General features: G+C 47.1%; 1 protein-coding gene and 1 pseudogene across 3 annotated transcripts in view; both read left to right on the top strand.

The window, feature by feature from the left end:
- Window positions 1-21113, top strand: part of CLPTM1L (CLPTM1 like) — a 269603-nt gene that overhangs the window by 105924 nt on the left and 142566 nt on the right. The gene's annotated exons all lie outside the window — the stretch shown is intronic.
- Window positions 3448-3567, top strand: LOC134931558 (5S ribosomal RNA; annotated as a pseudogene).

Here is a 21113-nt window from a genome sequence, read left to right on the forward strand (position 1 = left end):
CCGATTATCAGCAGATAACCGTTGATGAGAGAGTGAGAGCTGGATGTGGTCGGTCTGCCTATTTATGCCCCACACACAATGCAATCTCCTAGTCCCTACAATCCTACAGTTTATTGGACACAGGAATTCGGCCCTGTACTGTAACCAAAGGTCATAGGTTGATTCATACAGGTGGGCTGTGCTGATTTCCAACAGCTCAGGTGGGTGGGGAACTGGGTTTCCCGCCGCATACCTGAGTATGTGCAAATCATAGAAATGGACATAAACTTCTTATGTCCATAACTATTCGCACGAGCGATTAATACGCTCCAAACCAACACCGGAATATTGCTAATTAAATACTCTTCCGATGGGTATCAAACACTGCTGTATGACTCCTGTTAGACCCTTCGTGCAATACAAAGAGGGATTCCTCCGCTCAGGGACATTCTATCTAAACCAAACTTACAGAAACTATTGAGGGGAACATGATCTATGAAATACATTAATTGTGAATATTTGTAACGAATGAGTCGCACGCTACGATCACATAAACTCTACCGTAAATGCGCATACTGCGCGTGCGAGTGCACGCTATTGTGGGTATGCGCTTCCACGGGAGAGCGTACGCATGCGCAGCACGGACCAGTGTGCGGTGCAAATATGGCAGTGTGCATTAAGACATTTTTCTGACTTCGACAAATCCTATGAAGAGCGGGAAGACAGCGACATGAAAGGGGGCGGAGCTTCTCAGACCGGACCCAACAGCGTTCAGCGCCATTTTCCTGCCTGCACAACGCTGTCGGTGAAGAGCAAGTCCCTCCAGAACAACTCCAGCTATCTCTCACAGTACCAGGGGGTTGTGGAAGGGGGGTGGGGGGAGGGGGGGCGAGGCTGTATAAGGGCTGTGTAACCTATTAAGGTGCACAGTCAGCGCTGGTTGGGGATCTCCCTTTACCTAAAAACGCTGTGTGTGGGTTGGCTCCAATCTCTGTCCCTCTCTTGCCATTCTTGGGGGTGAAACTCTGCTCTCCCCTGTGTGTGTGGAGCGTCTGTGGTCTCCATTAAGCTATGTCCAGGGACTCTGTGTCATATGCTGCAGAGGATATGTCCTCTCAGGATTATCCCATTCCATGTAATCAGGATTGCACTGTTTTAGCACAGATACCAGCAAGGGAGCCTGAGTGGTTATCCTCTATCAAATCTATGATTTCTCAGGTTTCTACTAGGGTTGCACAGAATGAGTCTGCAACTCAGGCTTTACAGAACTCTATGGCAGTCTGGCCCAGTTCTGTTACCTCAAGGCCCCCCGCTGTATATTCCCAAAAACGTGCTCTTGCACAGATTATGCAAGATGACACGGATACCGATTCTGACACTGAGGACGGTGATGGGGATGTGTTGAGGGGAGCAGCATCTCTTGCAAATGGGGTACAGTTGATGATAGAGGCCATTAGGGATGTGTTGAATATTACTGATACAACACCTGTGCAGGTTGAGGAGGCTTACTTCACTGAAAATAAGAAAGCTTGGGAAAACCCTGAGAAAAAATTCCAGATCCCTAAAAAGGTCCTGGTGGCACTTCCCTTCCCTGTGGAGGATAGAAAAAAATGGGAAAACCCGCCCATTGTTGACACGTCTGTATCCAGACTCTCAAAAAAGGTGGTTTTACCTGGTCCAGGATCCACTGCCTTGAAAGAGCTGGCTGATCGTAAAATTGATAATACACTTAAATCCATGTACACGGCTTCAGAGGCTATACTACGTCCCACTATTGCCAGTGCTTGGATTGCCAAATCTATAGTAAAGTGGTCCGGCACATTACTTGAGGAATTGGATACTATTGATAAATCTGATGTTGAATTGTTTTTACGTAACATTCAGGATTTCTGGTAGAATCCATGAAAGTCGACTAGAGAAAACCAACACAAGAAGGTTGGAAAGTAGACTCTTGTGTGGGAGCACTCAATTCAGAGGAATAGGTATATTTTAATCAATACTGGTAAAAAATAACTTTATTTGTTCAAAAAAGGGTAGTTAAGGAGAAAAATTTACGTGAATATTAAAGCTACGCGAAAATATAGCACTATATGGAGAATAATTCATATGGTTTCAGATACCACAATGAAACGTTCTGTGATCAAGCTTTACTGCGAAACGTACGTCACACACTCCGTGATCACGTGGTGCGCACACGTGATCGCAACAACCGGAAACCAGGGACAGTTACCCAGGCAACGGCGCCTAGCCGTCGAGACAAGGAGGACACACCGCGACTACACGCTGCATCTGGAGAGCAGCGGCTCCACGCGGACTACAGCTGATAATCTCCCCGCACCCTCCACATAGAAGTCAGCACACGGCTTCACTTCCAGCGCACCTCCCGAGCCAGTTACTAGCGGCGATCAGCCGCAGACAGCCTCCACAGCAGGATCGACAGTGGTATTGTATGAACATATACCCTGTACCTCATACATATGTAATATTGCCTTATTAGGATTATAATTCACTTTAAAGGCGATGCACTGATAGGCTGTCTATATTCTGGCTGCTCCAAGAGGTGCTGGAGCTGTGAGGCATCCAACAGGTGTTTGGGAGCAACTTGGCACATGTTGGGAATTACTTGGTATTATTATTAGAGGTATCAAAAGCCAAAGAGCAGATTACTGTGCAAAGAACTTCTAGGCTGTGGTTTAACACCAACCTTGCAGCACACTGCTACTTAATCATTACTGCCCACTATGGCTAATGAATAATACCTTCAGCCGTCTATCTGCTCTTTCTTCCTCTTTTTCTCATTATAGCCTCTTAGACACATTATAACAAAACTCTTTTGCTCAAGCATAAGAGGCTTATATATAGTGCGAATTATTGGCTGGTGATACAATTTTAGGGGCCACACATAATATTGGTGCTATTGCCCCATTAAATATCACCACTCTATTCTGTCTAAGTAATTTTGCAACATATTGCTAATTAATTATTATTATGCACATTACTGCCCGGCATAACCATTGAACAAAACTTTCAGCTGTTTATCTGCTCCTTCTCTTCTCATTATAGCCTCTTTTGACACATTGTAAGAAAAAAATTTTCTCAAATTTTAGAGGCCTATATATAGTGAGATTCATTGGCTGGCGATATAAAGTAAGGGGCTACATACACTATATTACTGATGGTATTGCCTCATTGAATATCACCATCCTATCCTGGCTATGCAGGTGGACAAGATATCCCCTTGTATATGATAACTGTCCTTATTATTAATTGTATAGTGGACATCTCTGCATATAATTCTTCTACATGATAATTGTTCCACTATCCCTTATTGGATTTTGCTGTAATCTCATTCCCTAGTTTTGGGCATAAGTTCAACACAGAGATTTGAACACACGATTGACTCAGATCAATTGAAATATTTGTTCGGGCAATACGGGTATTGGGATCTACTGAACGGGCAGATAAAACTATTGCGGACATACCCCACTGGAGATGCCCGATCTCGTCTGATCTTGGAAGCCAAGCAGTGGAGGGCCGGGTCAGTACTCGGATGGGAGACCACCTTGGAAAACCCTGGTACTGCAAAAAATTCTTCTGCCCGATCTAGAGGGATCCCTATTAATACCAACTGGCACTCTGTTCTGTATGACTTATGATTTAATTCTCTACGCTAAAATATTCCTGAATAGGATTGCTGTAGAATAAATGATGGTCATATATTACGCAAAAGCGTCAGTGTGATTACAGCAAATCCACTAGCCCTAAGATTTGGATTCCGGCTTTTTCATTGTGGTATCTGAAATCATATGAATTATTCTCCATATAGTGCTATATTTTCGCGTAGCTTTAATATTCACGTAAATTTTTCTCCTTAACTACCCTTTTTTGAACAAATAAAGTAATTTTTTAACAGTATTGATTAAAATATACCTATTCCTCTGAATTGAGTGCTCCCACACAAGAGTCTACTTTCCAACCTTCTTGTGTTGGTTTTCTCTAGTCGATACCCTTTTGACTCTTGGGAGCACCACTGATAGCAACTTATATCTGTACAAGAAAAATTATATTTTTTTCACATGCACAGGGTTGCTGTATCCATAAGCAAATTCGCTTCATAAATCAGTTTTTTCAGAGGACACTAATAATAATTGATTACAGACTAGTGCGGTCCCAAAAAAAGTTCTTCTCAGAATCCATGAAAGACCTGGGTTCCATGGCTGCAGGAATTTCTTCCATGTCTGTCTCAGCTCGTCGAGGAATGTGGCTTCGTCAGTGGTCTGCCGACGCGGATTCCAGGAGAAGTGTGGAGACCCTTCCCTGTACAGGTCAGGCTCTCTTTGGGGAAGTCTTGGATGCGTGGATCTCCATGGCTACAGCGGGTAAGTCACCCTTCTTTCCCTCAGCTGCACCTGCTACGAAGAAACCCTTTTTTTCAACTGCATCACAGCCCTTTCGGGCTACCAAGCCACGAAAGGCCAGACCGTCCAACACCTTCTTTAGGGGAGGTCGGGCCAAATCCAAAAAAACTGCTGCTGCGGGTTCCCAGGAACAGAAACCTGCTTCAGGTACGCCGAAGTCCTCTGCATGTCGGGAGCCAGTGGGAGCGAGACTCAGGCATTTGTCACGTCTGGGTGTCGTCCGGCCTGGATCCCTGGGTGCACGATATCGTGTCCCACGGGTACAGGCTGGAATTTCAAGATCTCCTTCCTCACCGATTTTTCAAATCAGGCTTGCCAGCTTTGCTGGCAGACAGGGCTGTCCTGCAGGCAGCCGTCCAGAAATTGCTGGAGGCACAGGTTATTGTACCGGTCCCCCCTCATATGCAAAACAAAGGTTACTATTCAAACCTTTTCGTGGTACTGAAACCGCATGGTTCGGTCAGGCCAATTCTGAACCTAAAATCGCTAAATCCCTTTCTGAAGGAGTTCAGGTTCAAAATGGAGTCTCTAAGGGCGGTGATATCAGGTCTGGAAGAGGGGGAATTCCTGGTATCCCTGGATATCAGTGATGCGTACCTCCACATTCCGATTTAGCTGCCGCATCAGGCTTATCTCTGATTCGCACTGTTGGACTGTCACTATCCGTTCCAGGCTCTGCCATTTGGCCTCTCCTCAGCACCGAGGGTATTCACCAAGGTAATGGCGGAAATGATGGTTCTCCGCAGACAGGGGGTGAACATAATTCCATATCTGGACGATCTGCTGATAAAGGCATCGTCCCAGGAGAAGCTGTTACAGTCCATACTTCTCACGACCTACCTGCTCAGGGAACACGGGTCGATCCTGAATCTTCCAAAATCAAATTTGGAACCACCAGGAAGTTGTCCTTTCTGGGAATTTTCCTCTACACGGAAGTGCAGAGGGTGTTTCTTCCAGAGGAAAAAGCGTTGGTGATACAAACAATGGTCCAGGATGTCCTGAAGCCAGCCCGGGTGTAGGTTCATCAGTGCATTCGCCTTCTGGGAGGCTCTACAGTTTGGGAGGTTTCATGCTCGGTCCTTCCAACTGGATCTCCTGGACAAGTGTTCGGCATCCCATCTTCATATGCACCAGAGGATACGTCTGTCACCAAAAGCCAGGATTTCACTCCTCTGGTGGTTGCAACTACCTCACCTTCTGGAGGGCTGCAGGTTCGGGATTCAGGACTGGATCTTTCTAACTACGGATGCAAGTCTCCGGGGCTGGGGCGAAGTCACTCAAGGGGAAACCTTCCAAGGAAGGTGGTCAATTCGGGAAGCCGGCCTGCCGATAAACATTCTGGAACTAAAGGCCGTCTGCAAAGGTCTTTTCCTAGCGGCCCATATTCTGAGAAATCGGGCCATTCAAGTGCAATCGGACAATGTAACGACAGTGGCTTACATAAACCGACAGGGCGGAACAAAGAGCAGAGTTGCAATGTCAGAAGTGACAAGAATCTTCCTCTGGGCAGAAAAACACGCATTGGCGCTTTCGGCAATCTTCATTCCGGGAGTAGACAACTGGGAAGCGGACTTCCTCAGCAGACATGATCTCCATCCGGGGGAGTGGGGTCTCTATCCGGAGGTGTTCACGGAAGTAACAGATCTTTGGGGTGTACCCCAAATCGACATGATGGCCTCACGTCTCAACAAGAAGCTTCGACGGTATTGTTCCAGGTCGAGGGACCCGCAAGCAAGTGGAGGAAACACGTACACCAACTGGAGTCACTAGGGCGTCCACCGCCACTGGTGGACGCCCTAGTGACTCCAGTTGGTGTACGTGTTTCCTCCACTTCCACTCATTGAAAGAGTTCTCAAACTCATAAGAACAATAAGTGTTCAGGCGATCCTCATTGCTCCGGACTGGCCAAGAAGGGCTTGGTACGCGGATCTACTGGATCTACTGCTAAAAGAGCCGAGGCCTCTTCCTCTTCGGGAGGACCTGTCGCAGCAGGGGCCGTTCGCCTATCAACACTTATCATGGCTAGGTTTGATGGTATGGAGGTTGAATGCCAGATACTAGCTCGGAAGGGCATTCTGAACAAGGTTATTCCTACCCTGATACAGGCTAGGAAAGGAGTAACGTCAAAACATTATCATCGTATTTGGAAAAAATGTCTCTTGGTGTGAATCCAAGAAGTTTCCTACCGTGGAGTTTCAACTGGGTTGTTTTCTTCTCTTCCTGCAAACAGGTGTGGTGTGGATATGGGCCTGAGGTTAGGATCCATAAAGGTCTAAATTTCGGCCCTATCCATTTTCTTCCAGAAACAGCTGGCTGACCTCCCTGAGGTTCAGACTTTTTTGAAGGGAGTTCTGCATAGCCAACCTCCCTTTGTACCACCTACGGCGCCTTGGGATCTTAACGTGGTGTTGCAGTTCCTCCAGTCGGACTGGTTTGAGCCTCTACAGGAGGTTGAGGTCAAGTTTCTCACGTGGAAGGCTGTCACTTTGTTGGCTTTAGCTTCTGCTAGACATGTGTCGGAGTTGGGGACTTTGTCATATAAAGCCCATACTTGATCTTCCATGAAGACAGAGCAGAGCTTTGGACACGTCAGCAGTTTCTTTTGAAGGTTGTGTCGGCGTTTTATATCAACCAACCTATTGTGGTGCCAGTTGCGACTAACTCCTCAATTTCATCAGTCCTTAGATGTTGTAAGGGCTCTAAAAATCTATGTGAGGAGGGCTGTTCGTCACAGGAAATCGGACTCGCTGTTTGTCCTGTATGATTCCATGAAACTTGGGTGTCCTGCTTCTAAGCAGACGATCTCTCGCTGGATCAGGTTCACTATCAAGCATGCGTATTCTACGGCAGGATTTCAGTGTCCTACATCGGTTAAGGCCCACTCTACTCGTAAGGTGGGGTCTTCCTGGGCGACTGACCGGGGTGTCTCAGCGTTACAACTTTGCCGAGCAGCAACTTTGGTCTGGGTCGAACACGTTTGCAAAGTTCTACAAGTTCGGTACTTTGGCCGCTGAGGACCTGAAGTTTGGTCAGTCAGTTCTGCAGGAGCCTCCGCGCTCTCCCTCTCGTTCTGGGAGCTTTGGTACATCCCCATGGTGCTAATGTGGACCCCAGCATCCTCTAGGACGTTAGAGAAAATAGTATTTTGGTTACCTACCGGTAAATCCTTTTCTCGTAGTCCATAGAGGATGCTGGGCGCCCCTCATTTTCCTGCTATCGTTATTTGGTTCAGTACAACTTCCTTTTAGTTGAGTACTGCATTGTTACTTGGTAAGTAATGTTTGAGCGGTTGCTGAGTTTCAAGCTAGTTAGCTTGATGTGCCTTGTATGTGTGAACTGGTGTGAATCTCGCCACTATCTGTGTATAATCCTTCTCTCGAAGATGTCCGTCACCTCGGGCACAGTTTCTAGACTGAGTCTGGTAGGAGGGGCATAGAGGGAGGAGCCAGCCGACACTCTCAAACTCTTAAAGTGCCAATGGCTCCTGGTGGACCCGTCTATACCCCCTATGGTACTAATGTGGAACCCAGCATCCTCTACGGACTACGAGAAAAGAATTTACTGGTAGGTAACCAAAATCCTATTTAAATCATTTGAAGGCAAAGACCCAGGGTGTGTTACCTACATAAGGAAAAAGACAGCTTTCTATAGCCTCTTTTACACTGTGACCTGTGAAATTGCAGGGTCTATCAACCCGTCAAATTGCCCTGGTCGTGAGCACGGTCAGGGACCTGGGACTTAAGATAGGTACACACTGTCAGATATTTTATTTATTTATTTTTTTGGTTTGGCTGGCGATGGGACGATTTTTTCAGGAAATTGTAGGCACCAATATCTGAGCTACACACTTGAAGATTTTTTTATTTATTTTTTTCATTTACTAATTGTCTACCACATCACACTGAAATTGCATATGTCCAACCACAAGGAGGATGCCATAGTGACAGGAAATATGGGCAGATTATTGAGAATGCACACACACTGCTCAATCTCGGGAGTTTGTGGACAAGATTTTTGGTTTAGGACGATAGATTGCAAAATCGATCGCTTGTGTGTGTGTGTGGGCAAGATTTTCCAGAATTATTGGCGAAACCCCGAAACGATTGTTCGTACACACCATACGATAAATCAGGCCGATGTCCCAATTATTGTCAAATGGGCCCAATAATTGTAGTGTATACTTAGCTTTAGACTTACACCGACCAAAGTCCCAGGCGTGCAAAAACCTGGAATTTTTATGGCATTATAAAAGGGGCTTATGTTAGAGGTGTACAAAAATAAATGTGGGTTATGCTACATGCCATGATTACATCGTTTAGTTGACTTGTCTATTCATTTAAAAAAAATCTATTCTAAATTATGTCAAAGCTTTAAGTGCATTGTCAAACGAAAGATGACTTTTTCCACAAGTGGGATTTATGTGACAAGGCATCAATAAGTGCTTTTATTGACTATTATCGTTTTATCTTTTCTGTAGTTGGTTTTAACTAGTCATATCTGTGTAGTCTTTTGAATTAGAACATAGAAACACCTTAATAAGAGGTTGGTTATAACCTGAAAACAGATATTTCTTCTACGTCCACTAGGGTGCACAGGAGATAATACTGGGTATAGTATGGCTGGGAGCAAGGCAGGCAGCATATGGGTTACTTTTAATTACCCAGCAGGCCTTGCCTCCCTGTCCACTATACCCCGGTTCCGCCAGTTTTTTTTTTGTTTTTTTTTTGTTCCTCAGGCAGGAACAGGCACCTGCTATTAGGGGGTCTGATTTTTAGCAGCCCATGTTACTTTTTTTTTTTTTACTTCTGAGTTAGTGCTGCAGCGCAGCAAAGATGAGCGGGAGGGCAGATGAGTGGGGGCCCAGTGTTCTGCGCCGTCACCACTGGACCACCAAGGCATAGCAGCAGGTTAGGCATGGAGGTCCCCGGGGTTTTGCATCTGAGGGGGAGGGTGCCCAACCTGCAGTCCCTCCCCTAGGGCTTGCTAGTAGCATAGCTCATGGCCTGCCCTTAAGTTTCTCCTACTCCTTCCTCCTATCAGTCCCTCCCTAAAAACGCTGGGCAGCCATTTTAGATCACTTGGTGGCTGGGACTTGCAGGTGTAAGGAAGGTCTGGCCTCTGTCTCCACTGTACCTTGTTTGAGTAGCCGGGTCCAGCTTAATCCTCCTGCCTGCATTAATGCTGGCCAGTTGAGTATCTTGGCCTCTTTCTTTTTCAAGCATTGGGTGTCTGAGTGACTGTTGTGGAGTGAGTTAACCAAGCACCACTGCTCCTTCAGTGTGGGCCTCACAGATATGTTGCAATGCACTGTGCTTATTATTTAACACTCACTGAGCTGTGGAGTTCTCACTCCCTTTTCCCATTTATTACTCACGACTGTATATTCTCAAATATTATCATGTCGTCCAGAGGCAAGAAGACAGTGGCTCCTTAGCCTCGCACTAGCCGTTTGTGTTATAACATTCTGTCTCCACAGGATCCTATTGATGCTGACGTGTGCAAGGAATGTGTGACAGCTCCGTCACAGGACATCCCTGTTACCGGTGACCAGTTTCTCAGGCGCCAGCCTGGGCAACCTCGTTGACGCAGGTAATGGTGCAGCTTGTAGATTGCTTAGCCACTACGCAAGTGGTTCCGCTGGAACCAGCGTCCCCTAGTACTTCCATGTCAGCGCAGGTGCCCCTCCTTCTCAGGTGGAGCCCCTATGGGTGCAATCTTTTGCACAGTCTATTCAGGGCCTTACACAGTTCTCAGCTTCCATGCAACAGTACATGGATAGAGAAAAGCGACCCAGACGCTCTCACACGTCAGCCGAAACCTCTACTCTGCAGTCCGACGGGGATTCGGATTCAGAATCCCATTCGAACCAAGACGGCGCGTCTCGGGGATCAGATCTATACACCTCATCGGGTATGGAGGACTCATTGTCAGCGGCAGAAGTGGACGCCCTTGTCCGGGAAGTAAGATCATTCCTGGATATTGAGGATGAGGACTCCACTCCCAAATCTAAGACTCCGGTTTTCAAAAAACCGAAAAAGGAATAAACACAATTTCCTCCTTCTGCACAATTAGAGGACATGCTGGAGCTGGCATGGGCTAAGCCAGAGAAGAGGTTCCAGTTCTCTAAAAGGTATAACACCTTTTATCCACTTCCTCCCAAGAATAGATCCAAGTGGGAGAACCCTCCACCGATAGACGCCCATGTGTCGCATCTCATACGTTCTTCAGTGCTTCCCATTCCAGATACCTTGTCACTTATGGACCCTACGGATCAGAAGTTGGACACTTTTCTTAAAACTGCATATACCCATGCGGGCGCATTTACCAAACCGCACTGCATCAGCCTGGGTGAAAAAAGCTGTCTGTAGTTGGACAGAAAAGCTACAACAAGGCCTGTCGTCCAACGTCCGTAGGAAACAATGATTGGTTCTTGTACGACATATTCAGAAAGCGAATGTCTGTCTCTGGGAAGCAGCCATGGATGCTGCGGTTCTTAACTCAAAAGTTTCGGCTTCAACAGTGGCAGCCAGGCGCTAGTTGTGGCTTCGCTCATGGAGAGCAGATGCCTCCTCCAAGAAAGCTCTCGAGGCTCTTCCGTATGCGGGAGATATCCTCTTTGACTAAGAATTGGACAAAATTGTGATGTCACTGGCAACTTCTAAAACAGCCTTTCTTCCATCATCCGCAGCCCCTAGATCCAAGATGTACTTTCGCCCACAAGGAAGAGCCATGGGTCAAGCCGCCTCTAGATACCAGGATCCCTGCAAAAGGCACCAAGCCTCTTACTAAGCAACCTTGGGCTACCAGACGCCCAGCCTTCAAACCGGCCGACAAGCCAGCAGCGTGACGTCGTGCCCTCCCTGGGGGATCCCAGGTTTCCAGGTAGGGGGCAGACTTCTGTCTTTTGTGCCTCCTTGGTTGGAGATCACGACGGATGCCTGGGTCAGAGACGTCGTGTCTCAAGGATATGCTCTGACATTCTGACATCGGCCTCCAACACTGTTCTTCACCACGGGTCTTCCGGGGGATCCCGAAAAAGTAGAGGCTCTACAACAGTCAATCTGCTCCGTACTCGCCTCCATTGTCCCAGTGCTACGGGATCAAAGAGGTCAAGGTTTCTACACTTCGCTCTTTCTGGTTCAGAAACTGGACTGTTCTTTCCGACCAGTTCTCAACCTCAAAGAGTTAAACGTTTTCCTGCGAGTCCCCAAGTTCCGCATGGAGTCTCTAAGGTCCATCATATTGGCTCTGGAACCGGGCGACTACATGGCGTCTTTGGATGTCCAGGTTGACTATCTACGTGTGCCGATTCGTCCAAGTCACTACTGGTTTCTCAGGTTCGCTGTGAAGGGGGTTCGCTTCCAGTTTCGAGCCCTGTCGTTCAATCTCTCCACGGCTCTGAGAGTGCTTACGAAAATCATGGCAGTGATTGCTGCGCACTTAAGACACCGTGGGATTCGCATACTACTGAGACGACCTACTTCTTCTGAATCAGTCCCAAGAAGGGCTCTCAGTACAACTGCAGCTGGCGGTGGAGATCCTACAATCACACGGCTGGAAGATAAACTGGAAAAAATCATCTTTGACGCCCTCACAAACAATCCTTCATTTAGGATACAGGACTGGACCTTGGTAACCATGTATGCCAGTCTCCGAGGACTCATACGTTCCAAGGCTTTTGGTCCTCTCGGGAAAGTACACTTCCAGTCAACATCTTGGAACTGAGAGCAATCCTCAAGGCGTTGCTATCAGCTCAGTCTCTCCTAGAAGACCAACCGGTCAAGGTTCAGTCGGACAACTCAACAGCCGTGGCTTACATCAACCGCCATGGCGGCATGCGCAGTTGCGGTGCCATGCTGGAAGTCACCAAGATTTTCCTCTGGGCAGAGCACCACCTTCCGGCTTTGACGAAGGTGTACATTCCAGGAGTACACAACTGGGAGGCAGACTTCCTAAGCAGTGAGGATGTGCACTCGGGGTAATGGATGCTCGATACAGCTGTGTTCCAGATGTTGGTCTCCAAGTGGGGGATGCCGGACACAGACCTCATGGTGTCTCGCCACAACAAACAGGTCAGCAGATTTGGCTCCCGCACATGGGTTCCAGAATCGTGTCTGGTGGATGCGTTGACGGCTTCTTGGACGTTTCCCCTTGTATACGTCTTTCCTCCGTTCTCCCTCATACTCCAGTTAGTTCAGAAATTCAAGCAGGAAAGAGGCACAATGATCCTAGTGGTTCCAGATTGGCCGTGTCGCCTATGGTATGCAGATCTCCTGAGCTTGTCTCTAGACGCGCCTTGGCATCTTCCCCTACGTCCAGTTCTCCTGTCACAGGGGCCCTTTCTTCTTCCGGATCTCAGCCGCCTCGCTTTGACTGGGTGGCTATTGAGACATCAGTTCTAAGGAAGAAGGGTTTTTCCAGGAGGGTTATCAAGACTATGCTCTGAAGTCTTCGTTGGCCAAAGTCTACCATTGCATCTGGAAGACTTATTTTACCTGGTGCTCTTCTTCTCGTAAATTTACTCCTAGGTGTTTTCGACTAGCCAGGCTTTTGGCCTTCCTGCAGTCGGGTTTAGACCTCAGTCTTCAATTCATCCATGAAGGTTAAGGTATCAGCCCTTTCTGTACTTTTTCAGAAGCAGTTGGATTCTTTACCTGATGTCAGTACTTTTTTTTTTTTTTTTTTTTTATAGGGAGTCCTTCATGTACAGCCACCTTTTGTAGCTACATGGGATCTGTCCCTGGTTCTCAAAGTGTTACAATCGGCTACCTTTGAACCGTTTGACTTGGCTGACTTATCTGGAAGACCTTGTTCCTCTTAGCAATATCTTTGGCCAGACGGGTCTCGGATCTTTTTCCTGGCGTTCATCATACCTGGTGTTTCACCTGGATAGGATGGTTCTTCGAACCCGTGCAGGTTTCCTTCCTAAGGTGATTTCCCGATTTCACATGAATCAGGAAATAGTGGTACCTGCCTTGAGGGCCGCATCTCCACAGGAGGCTTCCGTATTTATGGCATCTTAGCAGACCATGGCCAGGTGGCTCTGCTTGACGATTCATTACGCCTATTCAGCGTCACATCTTCCTACCCCTGCGGGGGTTAAAACTTATTCTACCCATGCTGTGGGTGCTTCGTGGACAGCCTCTCATGGGGCCTTAGCAGAACAGCTTTGCAAGGCTGCTGTATGGTCTTCTGCCCAGACTTTCATAAAGTTCTATGCGTTTGACACCTTTGCGTCCGACGACGCAGCCTTCTGGCAAAGGGTCCTTAGCGCAGTCTAGGAGCATCCCCACCCTTGAGGGGACTTCTTTAGGCTGTCCCAGCATTATCGCCTGTGCCCCTTAGTGGACGTGGAATAAAATGGGATTTACAGTGCCTTGCTAAAGTATTCAACCCCCTTTGCATTTTCCATGTTTTGTTGCCTCATAACCTGGAATTAAAATGGATTCTTTGAAGGTTTGCATAATTTTATTCACAGAACAAGCCTACAACTTTGAAGATTTTTTTTTTTTTTTTTTATTGTGAAGCAACCAACAAATAGAACAAAATAACAGAAAACTTCAGCGTGCATAACTATTCACCCCCCTAAAGTCAGTAGAGCCACCTTTTGCTGCAATTACAGCTGCAAGTCGCTTTGGAGAAGTCTCTATGAGCTTGCCACTGGGATTTTTGCCCATTACTCAATGCTCCTTCATGTTGGATGGTTTCTGCTTGTGAACAGCAATCTTCAAGTCTGACCACATATTCTCAGTCGGATTGAGATCTGGGCTTTGACTAGGCCATTCTGACACATTTAAATGTTTCCCCTTAAACCACTCGAGTGTTGCTTTAGCAGTATGCTTCAGGTCATTGTCCTGCTGGAAGGTGAACCTCCGTCCCAGTCTCAAATCACAGGCAGACTGAAACAGGTTTTGCTCAAGAATATCTCTGTATTTAGCACCATCCATCTTTCCCAGTCCCTGCTGCTGAAAAACATCCCCACAGCATGATGCTGCCACCACCATGTTTCACTGTAGAGATGGTGTTCTTGGGGTGATGGGATATGTTGGGTTTGCGTCAGACATAGCCTTTTCCTTGTTGGCCGAAAAGTTCAATTTTAGTCTCATCTGACCAGAGCACCTTCCTCCATACATCTGGGGAGTCGTCCACATGCCTTTTGGCAAACTCGAAACGTGCCTTTTTATTTTTAACACTAAGTAATGGCTTTTTTCTGGCCACTCTTCCATAAGGTTCCGGTATGAATGGTCGACCATGTTATGGTCGACAGTCATTAGGTCGACATTGACATGGTCGACGTGGACACATGGTCGACACATGGAAATGGTCGACACATGAAAGGTCGACACATGAAAAGGTCGACATGAGTTTTTTTTTACTTTTTTTGGTGTCGTTTTTTGCGTAAAGTGGCTGGGAACCCCAATTAGTGCACCGCGTCCCCTCGCATGGTGCCTTCGCTCCGCTATCGCTTCGCTCGGCACAGATTACCGTTCCAATCGTAGTCCACGTGGATCGTAAAGTGTGGAAAAGTTCCCCAAAAGAAAAAAAAGTTAAACTCATGTCGACCTTTTCATGTGTCGACCTTTCATGTGTCGACCTTTCATGTGTCGACCATTTTCATGTGTCGACCATGTCCATGTCGACCATGTCCATGTCGACCAATAGTGGTCGACCTAATGACTGTCGACCATAACATGGTCGACCATGTGAACGGATACCCTTCCATAAAGCCCAGCTCTATGGAATGTACGGCTTATTGTGGTCACATGCGCAGATACACCAGTCTCTGCTGTGGAACTATGCAGCTCCTTCAGGGTTACATTTGCCTCCCTGATTAATGCCCTCCTTGCCCGGTCTATGAGTTTTGGTGGCTGGCCCTCTCTTGGCAGGTTTGTTGTGGTACCGTGTTCTTTCCATTTGAAGATGATGGATTTGATGGTGCTCCGGGGATCATCAAAAATTTGGATTTTTTTTTTTATAACCCAACCCTGACTAGTACTTTAAAACAACTTTGTCCCTGACTTGTTTGGAGAGCTCCTTGGTCTTCATGGTGTGATGCCTCTTGCTTAGTGGTATTGCAGCCTCTGGGGCCTTTCGGAAAAGGTGCGTTTATACTGACACAAGTGTCATGACACTTAGATTGCACACAAGTGGACTTCATTTCACTAATTATGTGACTTCTGAAGGTAATTGGTTGCACCAGAACTTTTGAGGGGCTTCATAGCAAAGGGGGTGAATATATATGCACATGCCAATTCAGTTGCTGCCTTTTTTTATGCAAATTTACTGATCCAGCATAGATCCAGATCCATGCATTTTCAAGTCTCCAATTGTGAAAACGGTTATAAAGGATGTTTCTCTAGCATCCATAAGGGAAATTGGGGAGACTTAGTACGATGGGTATAGACGGGGTCCAAAGGAAGCCGGTGCACTTTAAATTTCTTCACTGGGTGTGCTGGCTCCTCCCCTCTATGCCCCCTCCCACAGCCAGTTTAGAAAAAAGTACCCTCGGTATGCTGTTTGGGCAACTGTCCTGAGGGGTGGTTCAGCGGGGCACTGCGCCTTGGCAGTCACAACCGCAGCACGCCGCACACCCCTAACATAAGCCTGAAGGTGACAACTGTGGTGAGTACAAACCGGGGGCCCCGCTAGGGTCCCCCAGTTCAAGGTGCAGCTGAACGCGAGTGCGGTATACAGGACCCTCCTGGGGGGGTCCCGCTAGAGCCCCCGTGTAGACTGGCTTCAACCAGCTTGGACAAGCACTTGTGTGATGTTTTTAAGCAAACAGGGGACATTGCCAGTATAAAAAAATGACACTAGCTCCGGCGCCATTGGAGGGGGCTGAGCTACCTCAGAGCGGAACCAGAGACATTTTGGCGCCTTTCTCTGCTTAATGCAGCCACAGACAAGTACACACAGCACTTCCGGCCTCACAAGACACGCTGGAAAACTGGTACAGGGTGTAGCAAAGGGGGAGAGACACTATTGTACACTATCTGGGTCCTCTACAGGACAGAAATTATTAGTGTTACTGTGATACAATTAGCTGCCAGCCTCATTGGGACTATGCAGCTAGGGGTGTGCTGGTCTGTCTGTCTTTCTTTCTTTCTTTCTTTCTTTTTCTTTGTTTTTCTTTCTTTCTTTCTTTCTCTTTCTTTTTCTTTCTCTTTTTCTTTCTTTTTCTTTCTTTCTCTTTCTTTTTCTTTTTCTCTTTCTTTCTCTTTCTTTTTCTTTTTCTTTTTCTTTCTTTTTCTTTCTTTCTTTCTTTCTTTTATTTTCTTTTTCTTTCTTTCTCTTTCTTTCTTTCTTTCTTTTTCTTTCTTTCTTTTTCTTTCTCTTTCTTTCTCTTTCTTTTTCTTTCTTTTTCTTTTTCTTTCTTTTTCTTTCTTTTTCTTTCTTTTTCTTCTTTCTTTTTCTTTCTCTTTCTTTTTCTTTCTTTTTCTTTCTTTTTCTTTCTTTTTCTTTCTTTTTCTTTCTTTCTCTTTCTTTTTCTTTCTTTTTCTTTCTTTCTCTTTCTTTCTTTCTTTCTTTTTCTTTCTTTCTTTTTCTTTCTTTCTTTCTTTCTTTCTTTCTTTCTTTCTTTCTTTCTTTCTTTCTTTCTTTCTTTCTTTCTTTCTTTCTTTCTTCTTTTCTTTCTTCTTTTCTTTCTTTCTTCTTTTCTTTCTTTCTTTCTTTTTCTTTCTTTTTCTTTCTTTCTTTATTTCTCTCTGTCTGTGTCTCTCTCTCTCTCTCTCTCTGTCTGTCTGTCTGTCTGTCTCTCTGTCTGTCTGTGTGTGTCTCTCTCTCTCTCTCTCTCTGTCTGTCTGTCTGTCTCTTCTCACATACAGTAAGGGCAGGCTTGAAAAGTATTCCTGTCTGTTTGTATGTCATTGTGATTACTGTGAAACATGGATAAACACAAGCTGTGCAGTGTATGTCACACTAGAGTCTCTCCAGTATCACCTGATTATGTTTCTTGTGAACAGTGCAGCCAATCTTCACAAATCAGTGAAGGGGCAGGGGGAGAGGGTCCAGAGCCCTCTCGTGGCTATGGTCTCTTAAAACTATGATGTCTGGAATGTCATCCCAGCTCACTGGAAATGCAGGATGGTGGGGAGGACTTGGATCCTGTTAGTCGGGATTCTGATTCTGCTCAGGGTATTGAACCCCTCATACTGATTTGCCCCGGGGGTTGATGTATCAGTCTCTCTACTGTCCAAAAAGGCGGTGCTGCCTGCCCCGGGGTCCTTTACTATAAAAGATCCTGGGGACAGAAAAATAGAGGCTACACTCAAATCTATTTACATGGCAGCAGGTGTACTGCAAAGGCCAGTCATAGCGTGTTGCTGGATGACCCATGCTATTCATTCATGGGCCACTCAAATTCAGGAGGGTCTCTCCAGGGCTATGCCTCTGGTCACTACTGTGACCCTCCTAAGGCACATTCAGGACACTACACGCATCCTGTGTGATTCGCTCAAGGAGATGGGGAATATTAATGCTAGGACTTCTGCCATGGCAGTGTCGGCGCGCAGGGCTTTGTAGTTGCGTCAGTGGATAACAGACGCAGAATCAAAGCGCAGTGTGGAATCCCTCCCTTTTTCAGGGGAATGGCTTTTTGGTGGTGTTGAGTTGGATATGTGGATTTCCAAAGTCACTGCTGCGAAATCCATGTTTCTCCCCTCTGGGGAGCCGCCGTTCCTACCCGGGGCTGTCTGTTCAGTCCTTTCGGTCTAATAAATTCCGTTCTAGGGCCAGAGGTGCCTCTAATGCAAACAGAGGCACCAAAGGTAAGTTAAAAAAAAAAACCTGCAACCACCCGTTCTCAGGATCAGAGCACCAGTTCTGCTTCAACTATGTCCTCAGCATGATGGTGCCCACCCACTCCGAGGAGACCTCGAGGTGGGAGCCCTCGAGGTGGGAGCCCGACTGCGTCACTTCAGCCGCATCTGGGAAAGCTACTGCCAGGATACCTGGGAAAGGGACCTCATTTCTCAGGGCTACAAGCTGGAGTTCGACGATGCTCCTACCCAACGATTTTTCAAATCAAGCTTACCAGCTTTGGAGGTTATGCAGGTTATGTTGCAACAGGCCATCAGAAAGTTGGTCCAGTCCCATGTCATTGTCCCAGTACTGATACCACAACGAGGCAGGGGTTATTACTCCAACCTGTTTGTGGTTCCAAAGCCGGACTGCTCCGTATGGCCCATTTTGAGCCTAAAGTCCTTGAATCCTTACCTAAAGGTTTTTTTAAGTTCAAAATGGAATCCCTGAGGGCAGTGATTGCGGGTCTGGAAGAACAGGAGTTCCTGGTTTCCCTGGATATCAAGGGCGCCTACCTTCATATTCCATTTTGGTCACATCATCAGGCTTTTCTGAGGTTTGCACTACTGGACGATTGCTACCAGTTTCAGGCACTACCCTTTGGCCTGTCCATGGCTCCGAGGGTATTCACGAAGGTGATGGTGGAGATGATTTTCCAACTCTGGGTCCAGGGGTCAATGTTGTCCCTTTCCTGGAAGATCTTCTGATAAAAGCAAGATCCAAGGAGCTTTTATTGCTCTGTATCGACCACACTATCCAACTTCTGTAATGCAATGGGTGGATTCTCAATCTACAGAAGTCCCACCTGGAACCAACTCGGCGGCTCCTGTTCTTGGGGATGTTACTGGATACGGTTGCCCAGAAGGTATTCCTCCTGGAGGACTATGCGAGAATACTTAAGGAGATGATCCGACCTGCTTGTGTATCCATCCAGCTTTGCATCAGATTGTTGGGAAAGATGGTCGCCTCCTACGAGGCAATACAATATGGGAGGTTCCCTGCCAGAACATTTCAATCAGATCCCCTAAGCAAGTGGTCTGGATCACATCTTCAAATGCACACGGGTGATTCAGCTGTCACCTCAGGCCAGGATTTACCTCCTGTGGTGGCTGCAGTCTTCCAATCTCCTGGAAGGCCTGAGTTTCGGGATTCAGGATTGGACCCTCCTCACGACGGATATGAATCTGCGAGGATGAGGTGCTGTCACCCAAGGGGCGCAGTTCCAGGGCAGGTGGTCAGCCCACAAAGTCTCCTTCCAGTCAACATTCTGGAACTTCATTGTAGATCGCCTGCTCTGCTTCAGGCCTCTCCTCTGCTCGCGAATCACGCAATCGAAGTTCAGTCAGACAACGCCACAGCAGTGGCGTACATCAGTCGACAAGGAGGGACAAAAAATAGAGCCTGCATGCGAGAGGTGTCAAAGATATGCCTCTGTGCGGAAAGAAATGCAAGAGCAATGTCAGCAATCTTTATTCCGGGAGTCGACAACTGGGAAGTGGACCTCCACCCGGGAGAGTGGGGACTCCACCCTCAGGTGTTTTAGCAGATTTCCCACCAGAGGAGCTGCCTGCAGATAGACTTGATGGCATCTCGTCTCAACAAGAAGCTTCGCTGGTATTTCTCTTGAACCAGGGACCCTCAGGCGAGGGCAGTGCACGCACTTGCGTCGCCTTGGCCTTACCTGCTGGTCTGCCTGTTTCCTCCAATTCCGTTGCTCCCAAGGGTGCTTTAAGCTAATCAGATATCAGGGAGTCCAGGCAATTCTGATTGCCCTGGGTTGGCTTTGGAGGGTGTGGTACACAGAGCTTCTGGACATGTCCGTCAAAGACCCTTGGCCTCTACCACTAAGAAGCGATCTTCAACAGGGTCCATTCGTCTACCCGGACTTACGGCGACTTCGTTTGATGGCATGGAGGTTGAGCGGAACATCCTAGCTCTCAAGGGCCTTTCCATAAAGGTTATTGCTACCATGGTTCAGGCCAGGAAACCTGTGTCGTCAAAACACGATCATATCTGGAGAAGATACGTCTCTTGGTGCGAGGAACACACCTATCCACCTGTAGAGTTTCACCTGGGAAGTTTCTTACGTTTTCTGCAGGCTGGTGTGGATAAGGGCTTGCGTCTGGGTTCCATTTAAGGTCCAGATTTCAGCTCTCTCCATTTTCTTCCAGAAGAAATTGGCACTGTTACCAGAAGTTCAGACCTTCTTGCAAGGGGTACTCCACATACAACCTCCTTTTGTGCTGCCTACGGCGCCCTGGGATTTTAATGTGGTTTTGGAATTTCTACAGTCCTCCTGGTTTGAACCTCTGATGACGGTAGAAGACAAGTACCTTACGTGGAAGACAGTGATGTTACTGGCCCTGGCTTCTGCTAGACATGTCTCAGAATTGGGGCCTTATTGTGTAAAAGTCCATACTTGGTCTTTTTTACGAGGACAGAGCGGAGCTCAGGACTAGGCAGCAGTTACTGCCGAAGGTTGTCTCTGCGTTTCACCTGAATCAACCTATTGTGGTTTCGTCCAGTTCTGACACTTTTGCTCCTCCGGAGGCATTGGATGTGGTGCAAGCCTTGAAGATCTATGTCAAGCGGATGGCTCGGATCAGAAAGACAGTTCCTTGTTCATGCTTTATGATGCACAGAAGAAGGTTTGTCCTGCTTCGAAGCAGTCCATTGCTCATTGGCTTAAGCTTACGATCCAACAGGCCTATGTATCGGCAGCCTTACCTGTTCCTAAGTGTCTAAAGCCCACTGTACAAGATCTGTGGGCTCTTCCTGGGTGGCTGGTCGACGAGTCTCGGCCTTGCAACTATGCAGAGCTGCTACCTGGTTGGGGAAGAACACCTTTGTGAAGTTCTACAATTTTGATACCCTGGCCAAAGAGGATACCCAGTTGGGGAAGGCAGTGCTGCAGCA

Source organism: Pseudophryne corroboree, chromosome 5 (genome assembly GCF_028390025.1).
Source record: "Pseudophryne corroboree isolate aPseCor3 chromosome 5, aPseCor3.hap2, whole genome shotgun sequence".
NCBI lineage: Eukaryota > Metazoa > Chordata > Amphibia > Anura > Myobatrachidae > Pseudophryne > Pseudophryne corroboree.